Source organism: Diorhabda sublineata, chromosome 6 (assembly GCF_026230105.1).
Source record: "Diorhabda sublineata isolate icDioSubl1.1 chromosome 6, icDioSubl1.1, whole genome shotgun sequence".
Taxonomy (NCBI): domain Eukaryota; kingdom Metazoa; phylum Arthropoda; class Insecta; order Coleoptera; family Chrysomelidae; genus Diorhabda; species Diorhabda sublineata.
In genome coordinates, this window is record NC_079479.1 from 14187285 (window position 1) to 14207451 (window position 20167).

The following is a 20167-nucleotide window of genomic DNA, read 5'->3' on the forward strand; positions in this document are numbered from 1 at the left end:
AACAATTTATGTAAAATTGTAGATAAGACAAAATTATTAGCTAAATAAACTGGGATGTTAGAAAAAAATGGGAACAGGGCATTGATAAATTCTTACAACGAGCTGCCACTGACTCAACTTTGTCAATATAAAGAATATTCTATTTAATATACCTCGATTTTGATTTTTAAACATGGGTTTGACAATAAACGGGTCAGTAATCATTTTATAATCTATTTATAACGAAAACAAGCGAGCACATCTTTTGTAAACTGATCTAAACCCTTTACCTTTGAATGTAACCACTACAAAATATAAACCTCCATTGAACACAGTTCGTGACACGTTTGATGTGTCCCAATATCCTTTCAGGATTCAATGAATTGAACAATTATCAATATCAACTATATGATGAAGGTTCTTTCCAGTTTCCATGGTTTTAAAGGGAACTATTCACTGTCCTCTTGTGAATAACTTTCTCTAGATAGCTTCAACGATTCCATTCATATCATAGTACACCTTATATCAATAATAGGGATGGACAAATACAGTGGATAATTTCTGTCAGTAATCAAAATTATGCTACAAGTTTCCGACGAAACTTAATCTTAGATTTGCCACTAGAAAAGCCGGAGACGATTGATGGACACATTCTGCAATACAAAGCCTAATGAAACGTTATATTGAACTTAAGGAGGTGAAATTTTCAATAAAACCCTATTTATATCATATTCATAACTAAAAATTAGAAACTGAGGTGAAATTTAGTTTCAGTACGTTAGATGCTAGTCAATTAGTGTCTGCTGAAATAATCCCAAGTTGTACGTTTTTTCGATATTCTTCTTTACAACGTGGACTGAACTATAAGATAAGTTGTAAGGTGCATTCTGTGACACTGTTTCTTTAGGCATTGAACTAAAATCTTATAGAAATTATCCAGTAATCATAAATTTTCTATAAGCGACTGCCAAAGGTGCGTCTAAACTATCATGAATGACGGTGATTATCATTTTTAGACGCATACGATAGACAAAGTTATTCAACACTTGATAGAAATTTTAGTGTTGATGTATCGTGGTTGTGATATGATATGAAATGAGCAACAAAATATTCTTAACTTGTCAACTAGAAAGATTGATTGTCTTATGGTAAAGCAAAGTATGGGTCCAAGAACTTCTTTCAAATGTCTTCTTCTTTTATTATAGGTCTAACACCTGTTTCTTTTTCGATATCTTTTTCGCTTCTTTCTCAGTCTAAAAGTGTTTTGTATCATCATTATAGGTCTGACGGTCGCCTTATAAATTCGCGCCTTTATTTCTTGTCTTTGTTTGTTCCTACATATTATAATGGTATATAATTTAATTCGTGCGGTCTTTTCCCAAAATTTGAACATTTATTTACGAAAAACATGTACAATAGTATTAAAGTATTGCTTATCTGAAGCTATGACCTCCTCCCATCTTTCTGAAAATTTGTAGATCACATCCCAAAGAACTGCGCCGGCTTGGCAGCCAAGAAGGAATCAAACCAATTTTTGATATCTTGCTCTGATATGAATCGTATCTCAGTGAGGGCGTTCTACATCGACCGGAACAAATGGTAGTCAGAAGAAGCAAGATCTGGGCTATGAGGCGGGTGGGGTAAAACTTCCCATTCACTGTTTTCCAAATAGTTCTTAACTAGAAACGTAGGGCCAAGCGTTGTCATGATGGAAAATTATTGCCTCGCATATTCCGGGTGTTTTTCGACTACTGGTCTCTTCAAACGGATTAATTGTGTTCGGTAGCTTTCTCCATTGATGGTTTCACCCGGATTTATCAGCTCATAATACAGCACACTCTTCTGATCCCACCAAATAGAGAGCATTACCTTCGCGTCATGGATATTCGGCTTTGCCGTTGAATTGGCTGGTTGGCCGGATTTTACATATGATTTTTTGCACTTGGGGTTGTCGTAATGGATCCATTTTTCATCACCTGTAACAATCCGATGAAAAAATTACTTCTTCCTGTAGCGTTCCAGCATCATTTTGGACATGCAGAACCTCTTTTCGACGTCTAACGGCTTGTGGAACCCAATTTCCTTGCTTTTGAATATATCCACCTGCTTTTAAACGTTTCGAAATGGCTCCTTGAGTGACACTCAAAGATTCTGCGAGCTTTTCTTATGTTTGGCAACAATCTTCATCAAGGTATGCTTTCAGTTCTTCATCTTCAAACTTTTTTGGCTGCCCAGGACGTTCATTGTCTTCCAAGCCAAAATCACTACTTTTAAATCATGCAAACCACTTTTGGCACGTTTGCTCAGCTATAGCTTGTTCATCCATCAAAATACAATGACTTTTGGCAAAATTTTTCTTCATATTGAAGTAATGAAGAAGAACTCCCCGCAAAAACATTTTTTTAGGAACAAAGTTCGACACATTTGAGTAAAAAAAATTATTTTTGTTAACGCTTCAAATGAATGACATATAATGAAAAGACGGAAATACTATAACTACTTGTCCTCTCACTCTAACTCCATAACTGGTTCTGTGAATTCCAATACTGTTATTTAGGTAGGATCTGAATCCTTGCTACTTATCTTTTAGTGTTGTGATCGAGTTAATTTCGTTGATGATAATCTTTATAACAAGTTTCTAACAAATTTACCTCCTTTTAGTGAGCTGAATCTTGTTTATCTCCATGAATATAATAGTGTTGAAGCTTATATGATATGGTAACCACCTTTCTCAAGCAGTCCTTTTTCAAGGTTTTCAGGATTTGTTCAACTTCTTGACTGGTAACTTCAACGTTTATCTCTATGTGCAGTTTTCTTAGTATCACCTTCTCCTTTAAGTAGCTCCGTTAGGTAAGCGATCCATATGTCTTCTGATAATTAACTTGATTCGCAAAGCTCAGATATTTCTCTCTCGCACCCAATCATCTTGTATGTATAGTGATTATCAGTTATTTACAGTGAAGATCAGGTTAGCTACAATTTCCCACAGAACAGTTTGAGAATCCAGCTCGAATTTGTACTGAAGACACACTTTAATTAATAGCCCAAAAATACGCATTTACAAATGGAAATCGTCGTATCCGAGCGTTTTTTCTAATACGCTCCCATCTATTCATTAACGAATTGATTCCATTCCGCTGTTTCACACAGTATAATAATTATAGTGCTAGGCACTTTATGATGATTCTTTTTTCCTTAATAGAAAATCGCTATCAAGGAAAAAAGTCCAGGATTGCTAGCAGATTACTCCTGAAGACTCACCAGAAGCTAAGCATTTGCGAAAATCATAGCTATTTATTGTACATTAAGGAATATTTTTTAGTGTTATCAGTCTGCTCCGTTACTGACGCTTATTTAACTAGTATGTCCTTAATAAATCAGTACCTTTAATGTTAGTTATACAAACGTGTAATTGAATCTACTAGAGAAAAAATAATTGATCTCAAATATACGATATATCTATTTTCTAAAGTGAAAAGCTAAATATCAGGACTCAAAAATATGTATTTTTTGAAAAATTATTCACTCACCAACGTGCTCTCTTTCCATCGACATACAAAGTGTCTCAAAAAACAATTGAAAAAAATGAGGAGTTCATGATTTCATCAAGATTACATATTGGAATACATCGCTTGGAAAATCATTTCATTAGAATGCACTCACGGTATTCATTCAATCGAAATATAAGTATATGCCATTTCGTGACGGATATTTTCTTTTGATCATACCAGGAAAGTCGGTTTAAAGCTCAAACTTTAGATTCGGCACAACTCCACACGAAAAATCCATAGGTGTTGAATCTTAGCCGTGTGGAATCCAATTTATGTCACCTGGAGATCAATTTGCGAGGAAAAATTCCAAAAACTCTTGTCAGGGATATATTGGATGTGTGTGAGGTTGCTCCGAACCATGATTTTTGGTTGTCACCATTGAAGTTTTGCAATTAACACATGCTCTGAATCCCTCGCTTATAATAATGCTCTAAATTTCTCGCACTGACATCGCAATTAAGATAGAAAAACTAGCGGTAGAATAACATAACGAAGGAATTGAAAAACTTATCCATAGGTATACGAAAAAGTAATTCTCAATTTTTTTCTTTGTGATTAGCCCCCGTAAATAACAATCTTGAATATTGAACATTGATTTAATTTAATTTAATTGATTCAAAAATTTTTTGCTTATCAGTTTACAAATAAATGAATTGAATTTGAAAAGCTGGGTCTAACATGAAATGAAAGTTTTTCGATTCTTTACATTTTATTTCATCATTCGATCCATCCAATTAAATCTGAAATTTTTCACTTTCATCTTTTACTGATTCCCTCCTCTGCTCTATGTTATCCTATATAATCAAATTTCAGAATCTTCTAATCAAATTCCTTTTCAGCAGAATTCTCGAAGTTAATTAATTATTTTTTGGGAGAGACTAAGAATCCAATGGTCAGTATTATGACGAAATATCGCATAAACTAAGTTTTTTAATTCGCATATTTTTGTTTGAAAATAAATTAATACAAATATGAAACAGATTCAGTTGAAGAAAACCCCAATTGAATCTAGTAGTTATCTCCTATCAAAACTTGCATTTTTAATGAAATCTGTTTGTTAATTTGTGAATTGGAAATAAGGTTCCGTAGACACTTTTTTATCTTTCGTCCTCAATCTTCTTTGAAAGTCAAAGCTGACTCTAAGCTTGGTAATTATTTGAATATAAAGCAAGTGATAAATTACTTTTACTTTCATCAAGTTATTTGTAAAGGGTGCTTAATCAAAATAAAGAGTGGCATTAACAAAATTCAACGACTAGTACATCATTTAACATGTTTAGAATGTCTAGAGTAAATCTTGAGCTACAGAAGAAAGTTATGAAAGACTTTCAGTGATACAAATTGCGTCAGTTATTATTGGTAAACTTGCCATCGAAATTTCTTAAAATATCTGTAGCAACATTCATTATAAAGTTGAATTACATGACAAATTTTCAAAATTAACTGGAAACGAATTTCTTCCCAACTATGTCATCATCATTATTATCATCAAGCCTTCCAATCCTGTGGATTATAACTATCACTTTTGGCACTTTAAATCCTTTTTTGGGGTGGATTACTCCTGTTTTGGTTGCTTTTGTTATTATTTTCCATTATTTTCGGTTCCGGCATTTTGCTCTCCAGTTTTATATATTGAGTGCTTGAGGACATAATCCTCCTCTATTTCGTTTCTTCAAGTTTGTCCGAACTATGTAATTGCCAGAAATTTTTATAGACTGAGAAGAATATGCTGAATAAAACAGAAAACTTAGAATAAATAATAAATTATTATATCTTATATATCATAAATCTCGACTGGAATGTGTGGTGCTGGAAAAAATTTAACGAGAGCAGAAAGATGTAAAAACAGAATATATGGAAGATTAAGAAAAACAAGTGACACAGGAAAGGGCAAAACAAAAGAAAACAATATGAATGAGAATAAAATATAAAGGAAAAAATTGATAGAACTCCATTGATAGAAATCCAACTCTCTAAAGGGAACAAAGAAAAGAAGAAGCAGCACCCAAAACAAAACTATCTCTTGTTATATTTGGTCATAAAATATTTCTTCGATTCCTGCATTTGGTTTTTCTGAGTGGCAGTTTGAATTTATTACAATGAAGTCCACCCCAAATTCTTTGATTCCTTTGGTATCCCTATTCTTTTGTGTAATCCATCTGATTTGTTAGAGAGCTGCAAGCGTTGAATTTCTTTGAGATCTGGTTGTATAGTTTCAACATTCCAAGAATCTAAATGGAAATCCGTATCTTGTAGTTTGAACTGTTTCCTGTAGATCTGTTCTGATATTCGAGACCTCAATAAAGCATACTCTTTTTTCCACCGGGATTGGTTACTACGATCTTTCACAGACTTCCTGAAGTTACCAGGATGCGATATAGAGGAGGTGATAGTCGGAATTGAATAGGGAAAGTTGTGTAACATTAGGTGGAAACGATGTATTGTATTACGCTTCATTACTCATAAATAAAACAGTTTTCCTTACATGAAAAATATTTTCAATAAAATCACCTAAACTAAAGGCTGTAAACCTTTGATAAGTCGCGTATTTGTTAAACCCCCTCTATAAATTGTGTAATAAATTCAGTAGTTTCCGGTGGATGCCATTTTGAATACTATTAAAAAAAAACAAAAAATGTTGGCAAAATATTTTTTCATTTCAATCCGTTTTAACCAGAAATAACAAAGAAAATATTTGTTTCGTCGTTTTATAAAACTAATACGTAGAAAAAACATACAACTTCAAATTATTCTCTCGACAATGATAAAATCCAATGAAACAACTCAGCTCCGAATTGTTATTTCAGATGTTTAATCACAGTTACTATCAAAATGTCTCATAGAAGCCTACGAAAACCAAAACATTCGTACTAGATCGGTTTTTCTAAACCATTGTCGCATCGTTTCAAACATCCCTCAGGCCAGCTGTATTTTCAAAAACCCCTTTCAACGAGAATTACAACGATCTTGTACAAATATTTTTTCAAAAGACTGGATAAAGGATTCTGCGAGTTTTGGTTGGCGAATTGGATTTTTTTGTTGTTACGTTTCAAGATTAAGATAACAGGGGCGGTTCACAAACATCCTTAGTATCGAATATCTCATCGTAGTGATATTACATGACTTGATGATCTCGAAAAATACTTTTTATTATAATTATCGCTCTAAGAAGTATTTCTACTGATATTTTTTGTGTCGAATATATCAAATAATTTTGTTAAATAACTGCATGTACAGAGAATGGTCAGAAATTAATTTAGATCTCGTAAATCTAATAGAAATGAACACATTTATTTTGCATGCATGTATGCTTTGCTGACTAGTTAAAACTCGGAAAGTCTTTCCATCATCAGGGAAACTACAATATGAGTGAATCCAAACCACGTATATAAAATGTGTGTTGAATGTATAATATTGAAATAGACGTTCAATTTGAGAATGAATTCCAAGGTGTTTTTTTAACGAATTCAAGGCAAAACATTGAGGAGTTGAGGGGTTTTTCAATTGATTTAATCTTTAAATGATGCACATATTTTCACAAAACATCAATTACTACTAACCACTCGTTTTCCTGGATAGCTGCGTCTTTCCTATTTTGTAAAGTCGTGTATACTCGATCTGTTCCTCGTCATATATTCTTTGTTCTGGATATCCTGCACGATCATTTCACAACCTCCATAGTTTCCTCCTGACTATCTGTTAGTTACCAGCACTCATTCCATACTTTAAAATAGGTTCTACTATATTTTGTATCCTTTGTAAATAGTTGAGAAAATTGTGATAAACGCTTCAAGACAAAAGCAATTCTATGGTTCTGAGGAAATTATTTTCATTGCAGCTCTCAAGAAACTTATCCTGAAGTAGATAGTCATAGGTTTCTGAGTGAATCTATGGTTATTTGAAGGATTAATTGGAAAATAAGTCATTCTAAAACCTTAAGACTAAGTTCTGTTAGGCATGGATTTAAATCAATTTTTGTGGCTCTCATTTATTTTGGTGGTTTTAAAGGGATAACATCGATTTGTGTTCTGGATCATCGATATTGCAGATTTTCTGCGGTTTTTCTATATTTTCGGTAATCATTTCCCCAGCCAAATGACCAACGATAAGAAATAATGTAACCGCAGCTGAATTTATCTGCTTCCTATCGAATATTTAACCAAAAAAAAAAGAAAATTGAAAGAAAGACACCCATAAAAACAACAAAAAAACAAACAAAAAAAGGAGAAAAAAATCACATAATACATCCCCAAACCTGGAAAGAATAATTTTCTTAGGATGGAGATTTATATGTTATTCTTTTTTCTTCAATTTCTGTTTGGCCATTCGTTTTATCTTTTGCCAGCCCTTTTTCAGAAGCAGTGCAATCAGGAACGAATAACCAGAACCTCAGCCCTGCAGAGGAGCAGCTCCTATATCAGGGTCAATTCCGATGAAACCATAAAAAATGTCCGTATTCCAACTTCAACGAATGTCTCTGTGATTTGTAATTGAGTATTTCAGCATTTTTTATTACAAAATGCTACTTCTGAGTAAGATCAAACATACAAATAGCTATTTTTGAACACAGGAAAAGTTTACTGATCCGCATGCGTTGAAATACTGAGTATAATATTATTTTTTTGAGAATTACAAAGAAAAGTGGAGAATAAGTTCTTTTTCAGCAACATACATAATGAAAATACAAAGATATAAACAGAGTTTTTCAGCTTCGTTTTTTCTCGAGTGTTTTCCTTTGGTACCTGAATTTCTTCAACTTTGGGAAACTACGTTTTGAGCCAATGGGCAACTTCTGGCTGCTACTTGATTTTGATTCACTGGAAAATAATTCCGTGTTTCACCCTATTTGTAAGGTTGAATCAAGGCTTGTCTATTCATCTGAGGATACAATACTATGAGGATAAGCTCCATTGGTGTCTATAAAGGATTTTTCTAAATTATAATGGAATATAGCATGTCACATATAATTGGTAAATAAACGTTATCGTAGTGGGATTGTTGCAAAACTGAACACCAAAACTCAAATTGGTAAATCTGAATTGAAGTTTTTCGAAACAGTTATATATTGTGAGATATGATGGATATTCATATGAAGTTATACATTGTTTACTTCTTCATGACAATCATGTCAATAGAACTCTCACGTTAAAAATGATTCAACATTAATTTGAAATCAGAATTGAAGAGAGACTTTCACAACAAGTTAGTAGCTTGCAAATAATGATGGAAAAAACATCAACACAAGATTTAGAACTTAACAATTGAATAGAGAAGACCAAAAACCAATTTAACAGTTAATTCTCACATACGGCTGTTAATGAAGGGCATTGACAGAGACAGAAAGGTAAGTTGGTATATATACCTTGAAATAGTCGAAGAATAGACTCAGAAACTCACATCTATGAGAATAATTAGAAGTTGAACCAATAGAAGAATAAATAAAAAGGAGACAACACCCTGTAAAGTGAAATGAGAAAAGATTATATATAAATGAAGGAAACTAAAAAAATCGAAAATCTCAATTCAAAATGCACTTATAGCACTACCTGCAATAAACTCTCGGATGCAATCCTTAACAAGATCAAACCTATTTTCCATTACGTACAAAAGAAAGTCGTAACAAGATTAGGGTAAAAAGCATTAAACGATTGAAACCCCCAGAGTTTTAATACTTTTATCCGGTGAAGTAAAATCAAAGTTTGAATGCCGCGCAACAGTTAGAGGAAAATGCTTTTCAGTGCAAAAGTTTTCGAAGAAGACATGGGTATAATTCTTGTGGAAATATTCTCTTTAATATTTGGAGAAACTTTGAAAGTATGGCATGGAATGTTTTAATATTATTGAGTATGATAGGTACTGTGAAGTAAAAGTTTGTTTCTAAAAATGAGTTTATAATCTTTTTAGAATCCGACAAAAGGATAATTTGAGAACATAAATTTCATAGTCACGTTAATAAAACAGTTGAAGAAGTTAACGAACGTAATTTTTATTTCAATTCTTCGCTTTGATTAAGTCCATCAATTTAATACACCGTCCATCAGATGTTGCGTTGAGGAAAAGTAAAAAATTAGTTGTAGGATATGAGAGGATATACTACAAATTGATAAGAATTATTAGTCATATATTACAACGTTTATTTTTTGTGTTTTTACACAGATTTTTATTTTCGACTTTAACTTGAAGATAGAACATTTTGAATACTTAGTACTCTTAGTTTAACTCGATGAAATTCATGGTTTAGGAGATAGGTTAAGTTTTATATCGTTGTACATCTCAAGGAAATCGTTCGCCATAAAGAAACATTCTGAAGAAAATTATCATAATTTATTGAAACACAATTAAACATTCCAGATTGAACTGAGTATTCCATAGAGACTGAAGGTAAGACGATTCCACAAATAAGTCCAATCTCTGAAGACGATAACTTGGTTATAGAAACGCGCATCAGACGATATAATTCTGAGTGTTGGTGTGAACAGTAAGTTTAGTACTTAGGAAACATATTTCTAGAGGTGATTTCGAATCGAATGAGCCAATTCTAATATTTTTATTAACTTTTGGTAAATAGTATTTATAGTAAACATAATCCATATATATTTGACACTTTCAGTTCCAATTATTTTTGTTAAATGTAGAGTTGAATTGTGATAATGTGTAGCTGAAAGAACAGAAGTTAACCTTCAAAAACACAATTCTAACAACAGAAAAAGAACGTGTGCTCAATACAAAGATAATGACAAAAAAACAAACTTCATTGTGGAAAGATGAGATAAAAAAGCAATTGAAAATTAAAATAGAAAAATGACACCCTTACCTAGGAAAGAGAGCGCTGGAAAACTGTGGAAACTACCAAGATTATAGGAGGAAAGTATAAAAACAGAAGACACGAAGACAATTTAGAGAGAGATTGAAATTGTGTAGTAAACGAAACCAAAATATATTTCATACGTTGCTAAAAAATTTATTTGATGATATAGAAACATAGGAGAAACTTAAGAGAATTCACTACAAAAAGACCATGACGAAAATGATGAAGCAACAAAAAAAGGAAGAAGCAATTTATTTTTTGAAGAACGGAAAAGCCCCCAATGAAGATGAAATAACATGTGAAATGTTGAAAAACGATGGGTGAACAAAAGGTTAGGGTGTTATTGCAAATATTTAATAAAACTTGGGACCAAACCATTCGAGAATGGGACTAATAATGCCCATATACACAAAAAGATGGACGAAAGGTCTGAAAATTCACATACAGAAGTTAATATCAAAGAAATTGACACTTAGGTATAATACAATTATTTGGTCTGGCTGACCTGAAACTAAACTGAAAACTAGCCTACCTAAAATACTCATTTCCCCGACATACCATATGGTGAAGTTGGTGGAAAAATGTGAATTACAAACTAATAAGAATAACAGAGAAGATAAATGAAATCAATCTTAATTGTTTTATAAGCTTAAATCGGTCAGACACATTTACAACAAAGGAAGGATGAAAACAAGGAGGAGGATTAAGCCCATTCCTGAATCAATTAAATGGAACGATGTACCAGAAGAAAATGGAATGAAAAAAAAAACAAAAAAAACGGAGTTGATAACAATAAATAAGGAAGGATACAAAATGCAAATACATATGAAAAGCGAAGAAATACAACAAGTAAACGTAGTGCAATATCTAGTAGTTGAACTATGAGTTGATGGGAATAACCAACAGAATTGAAAATTGGTTAATGAATGAGAAAGTATCAAGAAGCCTAACCTAACCTAACCAAAATGGACTTATTTTGAACTATATTTAACCCCATATGGCTGCAAATTATGGGTGCTAAATCAGCAACAAGAACTAAAATATAAGCTAGAGAGATAAAATACTTGACAGGAGTGAAAGGACGGCCTTGAAATGATAGAATTAGAAAAGTAATAATAATAATAGTAAAATATCCCTGTCCGTGGGGGAGTTTGGTTTAAACAAAGTACCAAACGTGAACTGAGCCCTTTTTGTACCCGATTCGTTTTTTTTTCTGAAAAACAATATTTCAAAGCAGAAACTATGAAGAAAAATGAATTCTTTGCAAATAAAATTTTTCTATTCCAAAGTATTTTAGTATTATAGAAAAAATCAATATTATACTTAGTTAACTTGCTACAACTAAATATTAAATTATAAAATGTGGATAGACGAGAAAAATGTACCTACCTGTGAGAGAGCTTAGTTTAAACAAGGTACCAGTCCTTTTTGAACTCCATTCGTCTATTACAACTTCGGTAGTCTTTTATGTGACGCAAATAATCTTGTTGCCATCAAACTCTCCTTGATGATTTGGTTAATGCCATCCGTTTATTCAGTTTTTTTCTGACAAAACTTGACGCAATGTTTCCAAACTGATAAAAGTGTATTTTGGATAATCTGCTAGCTTTTGCTGTGTTACGTCTAATGTTGCAGACCTGTTCTCCTTATATAAACTATGAATTGTCCTACATATGAAATCTTGAGTAGCTTTGTCAACTGATTTTAGCTTTTTTTACACGTTTTTGGTTCTGTGAATGATCCACAGCAACCCCTTTCGTGACCACTCGATAAATGTTAATCTTACCAAGCGACGCGACTGTATATCGCAGATTGTCTGGCAAAAATATTCCGAAGAAATTGTGTACATACGCTTTCCGACAGCTTCGGCCAATAGAAATTCATTCATATTCACGATTCAAGAGTCCTCGTGGACTAACGGTTTGTTAGATGTTTATAGGGGGATTGAACATTATTTTTCATATCTTAATTTAGTATAAGTACCCTGCGTATTTATGAAATATTGATTATTCCTCGCATAACTGTTTTCTGCAATTGATATTGGAAGAACTATAATAAAGAAGAACTGCAAGTGATACCAGTCACAAAATATTTTGATAAATACCTAAGTAGGTCCAAAAGGTCAAATTATATCAGAAAAAACTTAAAATCGATTTAGAAACATTACACATGTTATATGGTTAAATGTTATTTTTTCCTTATTAAACAGTCTTTGTACATGTTGAAATAATGAAAAGACGGAATAGACACAAAAATATTATTTTCTCAAGCAAAATCTTCATAAAAAAGTATTTGACGAGAAACTCTATAACATAGGAAATTGTCATAAAATTTTTTGTCTACCATATACAAATCATGATTTTATTGTTATTAAAGCATGTAATGCCGCCTTCAACTGTTTTACTGCAACAAATCGGATTAAAATTCTTCCGAACAAAGTATAATCAATTCTCATCTTATCTACATAATATCAGTGGCGTGTATAAATCTTTGTTTTCGAGTGCTATATCAGGTCTATCAAATTAATTTATAAGCAGATGGTGCACTTAATTTATGGTAGCCAAATTGCTGGAAAACATTCGTGCGCGAAATGTCATCCTATTTAAAAGTACAAAGGATTAAATTCTTCGTCGATTGACATGTAAAACTCCTGAAATGTTTCAGTGGTAGTATTTTGGTGCCAATTTACATTCCAAGACTACATCTCTTGAAAACAGATACTCCTATTGAAAAAACTCGCGAAATTCACTATTAAGGTTAAAAAACCTGGAAAAGGAACTTCTTAAAACACCTTCTACTTTCCCATATACCTCAACATCTCGTCTGTTGTTAAACGGAATATTCCGTTTCTTCATACAATCAGTGGATGTGATAGAACTTCTGTATTCTATAAACCAAGGAAAAATGAAGTTTGTCAAGCTTGTTGGAACGAACAAGATAATACAAAAGACTGTCATGGGTTTTCAGTATGAATATGGAAATCGTTAGGTTTTAATTCCATCAAGTTAACGGTTCTTGGCAGATGAGACCTCCTTGGACCAAAACACGCGAAATTCACTACTGAAGACATGAATCCTGAGAAAGGAACCTATTAAAACACCTTCTACTTTCCCATGTACCTCAACATCTCGTCCGAGGTTAAACAGATAGACTGTCATGGGTTTTCATTATGAAGATGGAGATCGTGAGGTTTTAATTTCATCAGGTCAATGGTTCTTGGCATCCTTCTATTCTATATCTAACAAAACCAACTTTCGAGCTGATTTCTGTACCTCCAATAACTGCAACCGCTGCCCTACATATTTTTCAAGTATACCTTTACATCCAGGGCTAGTATGATAGACCAAATGGTACTTTGAGCTGGGGATGGATTTCTCATTATTATAAACATTGAATTCATCTCCAGTTGAAAGTCCTTTTGTGTCAATGTTTTGCTTGTCATCATTTGAAAGGACCATTTTTTGACCAATCAAACATAGAAAATGAACGTTCAGTTAATTTGGAACGTGTACCTCTTATTATTAAGAGATGCATGTGGTTCATGCATCACGGGGCTCCTCTACATATTATAGGGATTTTTTAACGAGTATTTTAACAACGGTTTTCCAGCCAAATGGATCTTACGAGATCAATCTAGAGGATTGTGACGGGTCTGGATCTACAAAATCGTATCACACAAGGCTGTAATGTAGCAATCCTGGTACCTTCATTATCATAAACAGTGAATTCATCTCCAGTTGAAAGTCCTGGAAACGTACAGGAAATTCAGCTGCCAAAAAGAAGGTATGAAATGCTCAAAAATGATTATAAAGAAACAACCACGAATAGTTTTGGAAGCTGTACAACATCTTAGTCGTTCCTTATGTCAATATCTTGGAATCCCAACTAAACAAAACCACCTGAACAATAAAGACGAACTGATATAGGTTCCATGGTTCCAAACAACGTCCATAAAGAAAAATTTTGAAATAAAAACTCATCATTATGATTAGAGCTAATTCTTATAAATTCAAATCAGATCCAGAATCACAAGATGAACTGTTGCAACTGATACTCTCGATAATTTCATGAGTTATATTTTCTATTTTGCATATTTTCCTTCTTTCTTCAATCGACAGCCATTTTCTGCAGTTTTCAGGCTACACTGACCACTCCAAACCTTTCTATGATATTTTGTACATCTTATGGTTATAAAAGACCAATAAAAGCACAAGAACTTGTATCAACTCAGGTGAATTTATAAAAGTTTTGTATATAAAAGCTCAATTTAAAATAATCTTATTGAAATTGCCCATTTCCCATTATAAATATATTATTGCACGTCTGAATGACGCACTTTTACTTATAACAAAGGTTGCCGCTTAAAAGCTTAGTAATTATGGGGTTTCCTCTTATGCTGACCTTCCCGTCATAAAAACGCTAGGTAAGTTGAAATTCGGTGGGTGATTCTCTGAAATCATATACTTGGATCTCGTAAATTCCATAATTGAAATACCAAGTGACAACAAAAGAGATTAAATCAAGTGGGTTGTCTAAATCTAATTGTCGGTTACTGAAATTAACATCGTAGGAATATCCTCTTCAAAGAGTGACAGGCATATCATATATAAGAAGTGTTTTAATGATAATTTAGTCATTAATATGGATATGACGTCACTACATTTTTATATTCCCACCAGATTGAAATAGTGAGCTTTGACTGTAACTAACGTAGAGTATGGATTTGAGTACTAGGAACTCAGTATCTGTTAATTCCACCCCTTTCAAGAAGTTCATAATGTGGGATGTCTGTAGTTGTCAAAGATCTTCATCTTCTATTCTATACGCTTTCTGTTGTTGTGGTTTCATCGAGAAAATGTGGATAGACGTTTGGTTCTCAGTCCAACAGAACCTGCGTACTGAATTTTGTGCTACGCCCAGTGTTTTCGGATAGAACACTTCTCTGATTATAGATTCCCGGGAGAATCTTTGCTGGTCCCTGTAGGTTGTCCTAATAATTGATTTCACTTCAATCTTCCTTTCTTTTTCAATGCTTTTTGTATCGTTCTGTTGACTGACTGGTCTGACCAAAAGCCCTGTGCATTAATGATTACAAAGCCGCAAATTCAGATCTATAAGTACATTTTTGCCAATAAAAGTGATTCGAAAAAGATTTACAGGATTGGTTAAATTGGAAGATTACTAATAATTCCATCCCAGTTCTGTGAGAAAAGAACTGTCTTCTTTATGTTCTCTTTATGAAGAAATTGATGATATTTTAGACATTCATGGAACGACGGTAGATAGATCTCCATCATATCATTTCGTACTAAATCAAACTCAAGTGGTATGGGCAGAGATAAATGGAGAATATTCAAGAAAAAAGGAAGTTCAACCTAAAAACTACGAAAAGGCAGTTAAAGTTTTAAGATAAACCCTAGATGTGAAGGTATACTCGCAAAATATTTTGGATAGCGGCTGCAGTTATTGGAGGTACAGATATTAGGTCGAAAGTTGGCTTTGTTAGAGATCTTGAAAATGTCTTATAGCGGATTTGGTCCAAGGAAGTCTTATCTGCCTTAGATTGATAGAAGGCTACCAAGAACCATTGACTTGATGGAATTAAAACCTCACGATCTCCATCTTCATGATGGAAACCCATGATATTCATTTGTATTATCGTCTTCGTTCCAAGAAGCTTGACAAACTTCAATTTTCCTTGGTTTATAGAATGCAGAAGTTGTATTACATCGACTCATTGTATGAAGAAACAGAATATTCTGTATAACAAAGAACGAGATGGTGAGGTACATCGGAGAGTAGAAGATGCTTTAATAGGTTCCTTTTCCAGGTTTCATTAAGGTTTCACCTTAATAATGAATTTCGCTTGTTTTGGTCCAAGGAGGTCACATCTGTCTTTCTTTATAATTTGGGTGGCCTACTTGAGAAAGTTCATAATCTGTATCAGTTCGTCTTTATTGTTCAGGTGGTTTTGTTTAGTTGGGATTCCAAGATATTGACATAAGGAACGACTAAGATGTTGTACAGCTTCCAAAACTATTCGTGGCTGTTTTTTTATAATCATTTTTGAGCATTTCATACCTCCTTTTCGGCAGCTGTATTTCCTGTTCGTTTCCAGGACTTTCAAATGGAGATGATAATGAATGTACCAGTATTGCTACATTACAACCTTGTGGGATACGATTTTGTAGATCCAGACCCGGTCACAATCCTCTAGATTGATCTTGAGGTGACCTAGGGACCCACGGGTGTGGAGATCCTCGTAAGATCCAATGGTCTTGAAAAACGTTATTAAAAAACTTCTATAAAATCACTACAATATGTAGAGGAGCCGCGTCATGTATGAACCACATAATAATAAGAGGTACACGTGCCAAATGAACTGAACGTTCATTTATTATGTTTGATTGATCAAAAAATGATCCTTCCAAATGATGGCAAGCCAAACATTGACAGAAAACATAGTGTGGAACCTCTTGGCATTTAAATCTGGTGGAAGTAGTCAAAAGTATTAAAATTCCAACGTTTTCATAAGTGAAGAATCCAAGTGACCGATATTTCCTTGGACTTTAATTAGAACGAACGGATCTTTGTACCATAACTTCAGAAGTGCGTTGTATGATACCTTTTCTAAAAAGGTTTTAAGCTCAACATTAAGAAGTTGATACTGATCAAGTTATAAATACTGCAATATATCAAGAATGGATATGTTTTCAAACAAACATAACATTTTAAACATGATTCATCAATGCGTTGAGACATTTCTACTAAAACTTCGACGAGACCTGCTAATACCAAAGAAAGGTTCAGGTCCCATGTAGGGCTTTTCTAGACAATCCCAAACGAGGACACTGTTTTCAATTGTATAAATTTCGGCTCGAAAAATGTTTGGTGTGTTGCCATGGTTTGTAAAGTATTTGGTTCCGGGCCCGTAGTCTCTTATTCCAGCTCTACTTGCTGCTAACAGTTAGTTAATGATTGCTAGATATATTTACATAAGGTTTTTACTTGTTAGTATTCTAGTAAAATGTTACATTGAGTTCAAGTGGAATAGTGGAATTTTTTCGCATACCTTCCCAATGAACTAAGGAGATTCTGCAATTGTTTTTATTTTGCTGAAATATACCTCATCCGGAAAAGATCTACTTCTTTCGATGCCGTGCCTGTCATCAATCGTGTGCTACCTTAGCTGTTCTATTTCCACTTCGTTCTAGCTTCTAAATTTCCTCAGTCATGACATCAACCTATCCATCTTCTGTCTTAAGCCTTTATCTGAATGATTAAGCGAGGGATTTGATGTTTGGTATTCCGAAATATGTACCCTAAATAACTGACATTTCTTGTTTGTATGATGTTTGAAGCACCTCTCCATTACTGGTTAGTGCAGTACAGGATCGTAAGGATTCTCCATCCACAACTCTTTTATTTTATTCATGATGTCAGTTTCAAGCTTTTGTCTCATATCCGTATTCTTAACCGAGTTTAAACTGTGAGGATTCTATAAGTGAGAGTGTACTAACATTTGCTGAATGCCTAGCATTCATCAGGTCATTCATGATCCTTGCAAAACCAATCCAGGTAATATTGAAATATTTATTTTCTACATTTCTTTCCAACAGGTAGCTTCAACCCGTATCAAGACGTGATTAGGGTATTTTCTATTGTCAGGAGATTAAAAATTTAGCTATTACTGAAGTCAGTTACGTGGGTTGAGATTGAAATGAATTCCTAGAACGTTCTGATTAGAAATTGTATGAATTGGTAATCAAGTGATTGTAATTAATTGAATGATTCTCTTTTGCTTATGCATTCAATTGAATATACCAAATTTTCATTTCAATATTAAATTTTGAGCATGATAAAAGATGTTAATGAAACATGAATATTCAAAGTCTGATTATATTATAAAAAAAAATGTTTGTAAAACGCTTTCATTTGGTATAATAGTACAGAAACTTACTAACTCACCTTTAATTTGCGTATTGTCTTTTAAAAACAGGTATTTCATGACAGCTGGATAATTAATTTTGTTCATTTACAGAAAAACTTCGCAATTGTCAAATAGGAACCAAAATGGTCGAAATTTTAGTAGAAATATCTCTACGCATTGATAAATTATGTTTAAAATATTATGTTTGTTTGAAAACATATCCATTCTTGATCTATTGCAGTATTTATAAGCTGATAAGTATTAACTTCTTTTAAGGTTGAGGTCAAAACCTTTTCGAAAAAGGTTCCGTACATCGCAATTCTGGAGTTATGATACGAAGATCCGTTCCTTCTAATCAAGGTCCAAGGAAATATCGGACACCTCTATTATTCACTTCTGAAGACGTTGGAAATTTAAGACTTGACTATTTCTACCAGACTTAAATGCCAAGAGGTTCCACACCACTTTTCTGTCAATGGCTTTTCATCATTTGAAAGGACCATTTTTTGACTAACAAGGTAGGAAATAAACGTTCAGTTCATTTGGAAGATGTATCTCTTATTATCAGGAAGTGCATGTGGTTCATGCATGATGGTGCTCCTCTACATATTGTATACAGTTTTTAAATAACATTTTTCCAGACCATGATCTTACGAGAATCTCCCCACCCATGGGTCCCTAGGCCACCTCAAGATCAATCCACAGGATTGTGACCAGGTCCTGGTACCTTCGAACGTATTTGGCAAGCCAATAGACGTCGAGCGGCTTCCTGCATTTTGGCTGCAGGTGCACATTTTGAACTATTTTTTCTGTATGAACTTTCAATCCACTACATTTAAATAGTTTGAGAAAATTACGACCAAAATAAGTAGAGCTAAGTTGTGAAACTTGTGGAAGCCTCATGTGACAAGAGAAATGATGCCGGATAAAATGTACAAGGCATCGGGGTACTGAGGGTAACAGAAAACGAGTTTACAGAAGACCTGGAGGATGATTGCGCAGTGTTGTATATATTCTGGATGGTTTGGGTGAGCATTTGAATGGAAGCAAAAACCGAGTTGGTTTTCATTGAAACTGGCAGTAGAAGAAATTTTGGTGAATCACGTCGTTCAATCGACAATAACTTCATTCTAATGCAGTCAGGTCGGGTCAGAAATCCCGTACCAGCCACAACATCGAACCTCAAAACGCCTCTCAATGGGATGCTAAAATCAAAGAAAAGAATGGAAGCTACAGATACTTTCTACCACTAGCTACTTGAGCTGATTTTTTGCTCACGTTTATAGTTCAAAGACAATTTATATTAATGCAATGGATACATTCACCAATATTAGTCCAAATTACAATATGATGCATATCAGATGTTATAAACTGAAATAATGTATAATGTTTTATAAAGTTACAATATGGAGCAATTATGCAGCATGAAGTTGACTTTTAATACTCAAAAACGTAGTTTCCTCGAAAGATATTGAGTTTAGTGAGTCTAAGCTTCCTAATAGGCTATAGAATCACGTTTCGCCTCGGCAAACTAAGCATATTTAAGGACAAAGACACCGCCACATTAGATTTTTACTACATTATATACTTTGTATTGTGTATTATGGAGGAAAAGACTGACAGTTTAAACTTAATGCGAATGGTTTTAATTATTTGCTTTTAAGAATGTTATGGATATCTGAAACCCTCGAAATTCATTCATTTTCTGACTAAAACAAAATATGAAATGGATTGACTATTATATTCAGAAAATTAGAAAGAACCTTGAAAAAAAAAACTGGAAATAATCTTTAATATCTTAGCAAATACGAGAAAAAATGAATTAAGAAGATAGAATTTTATTGGGGTAGAAATAATAACCAACTGAATTATTTTTGATATTAGTTTATTGAACAAATT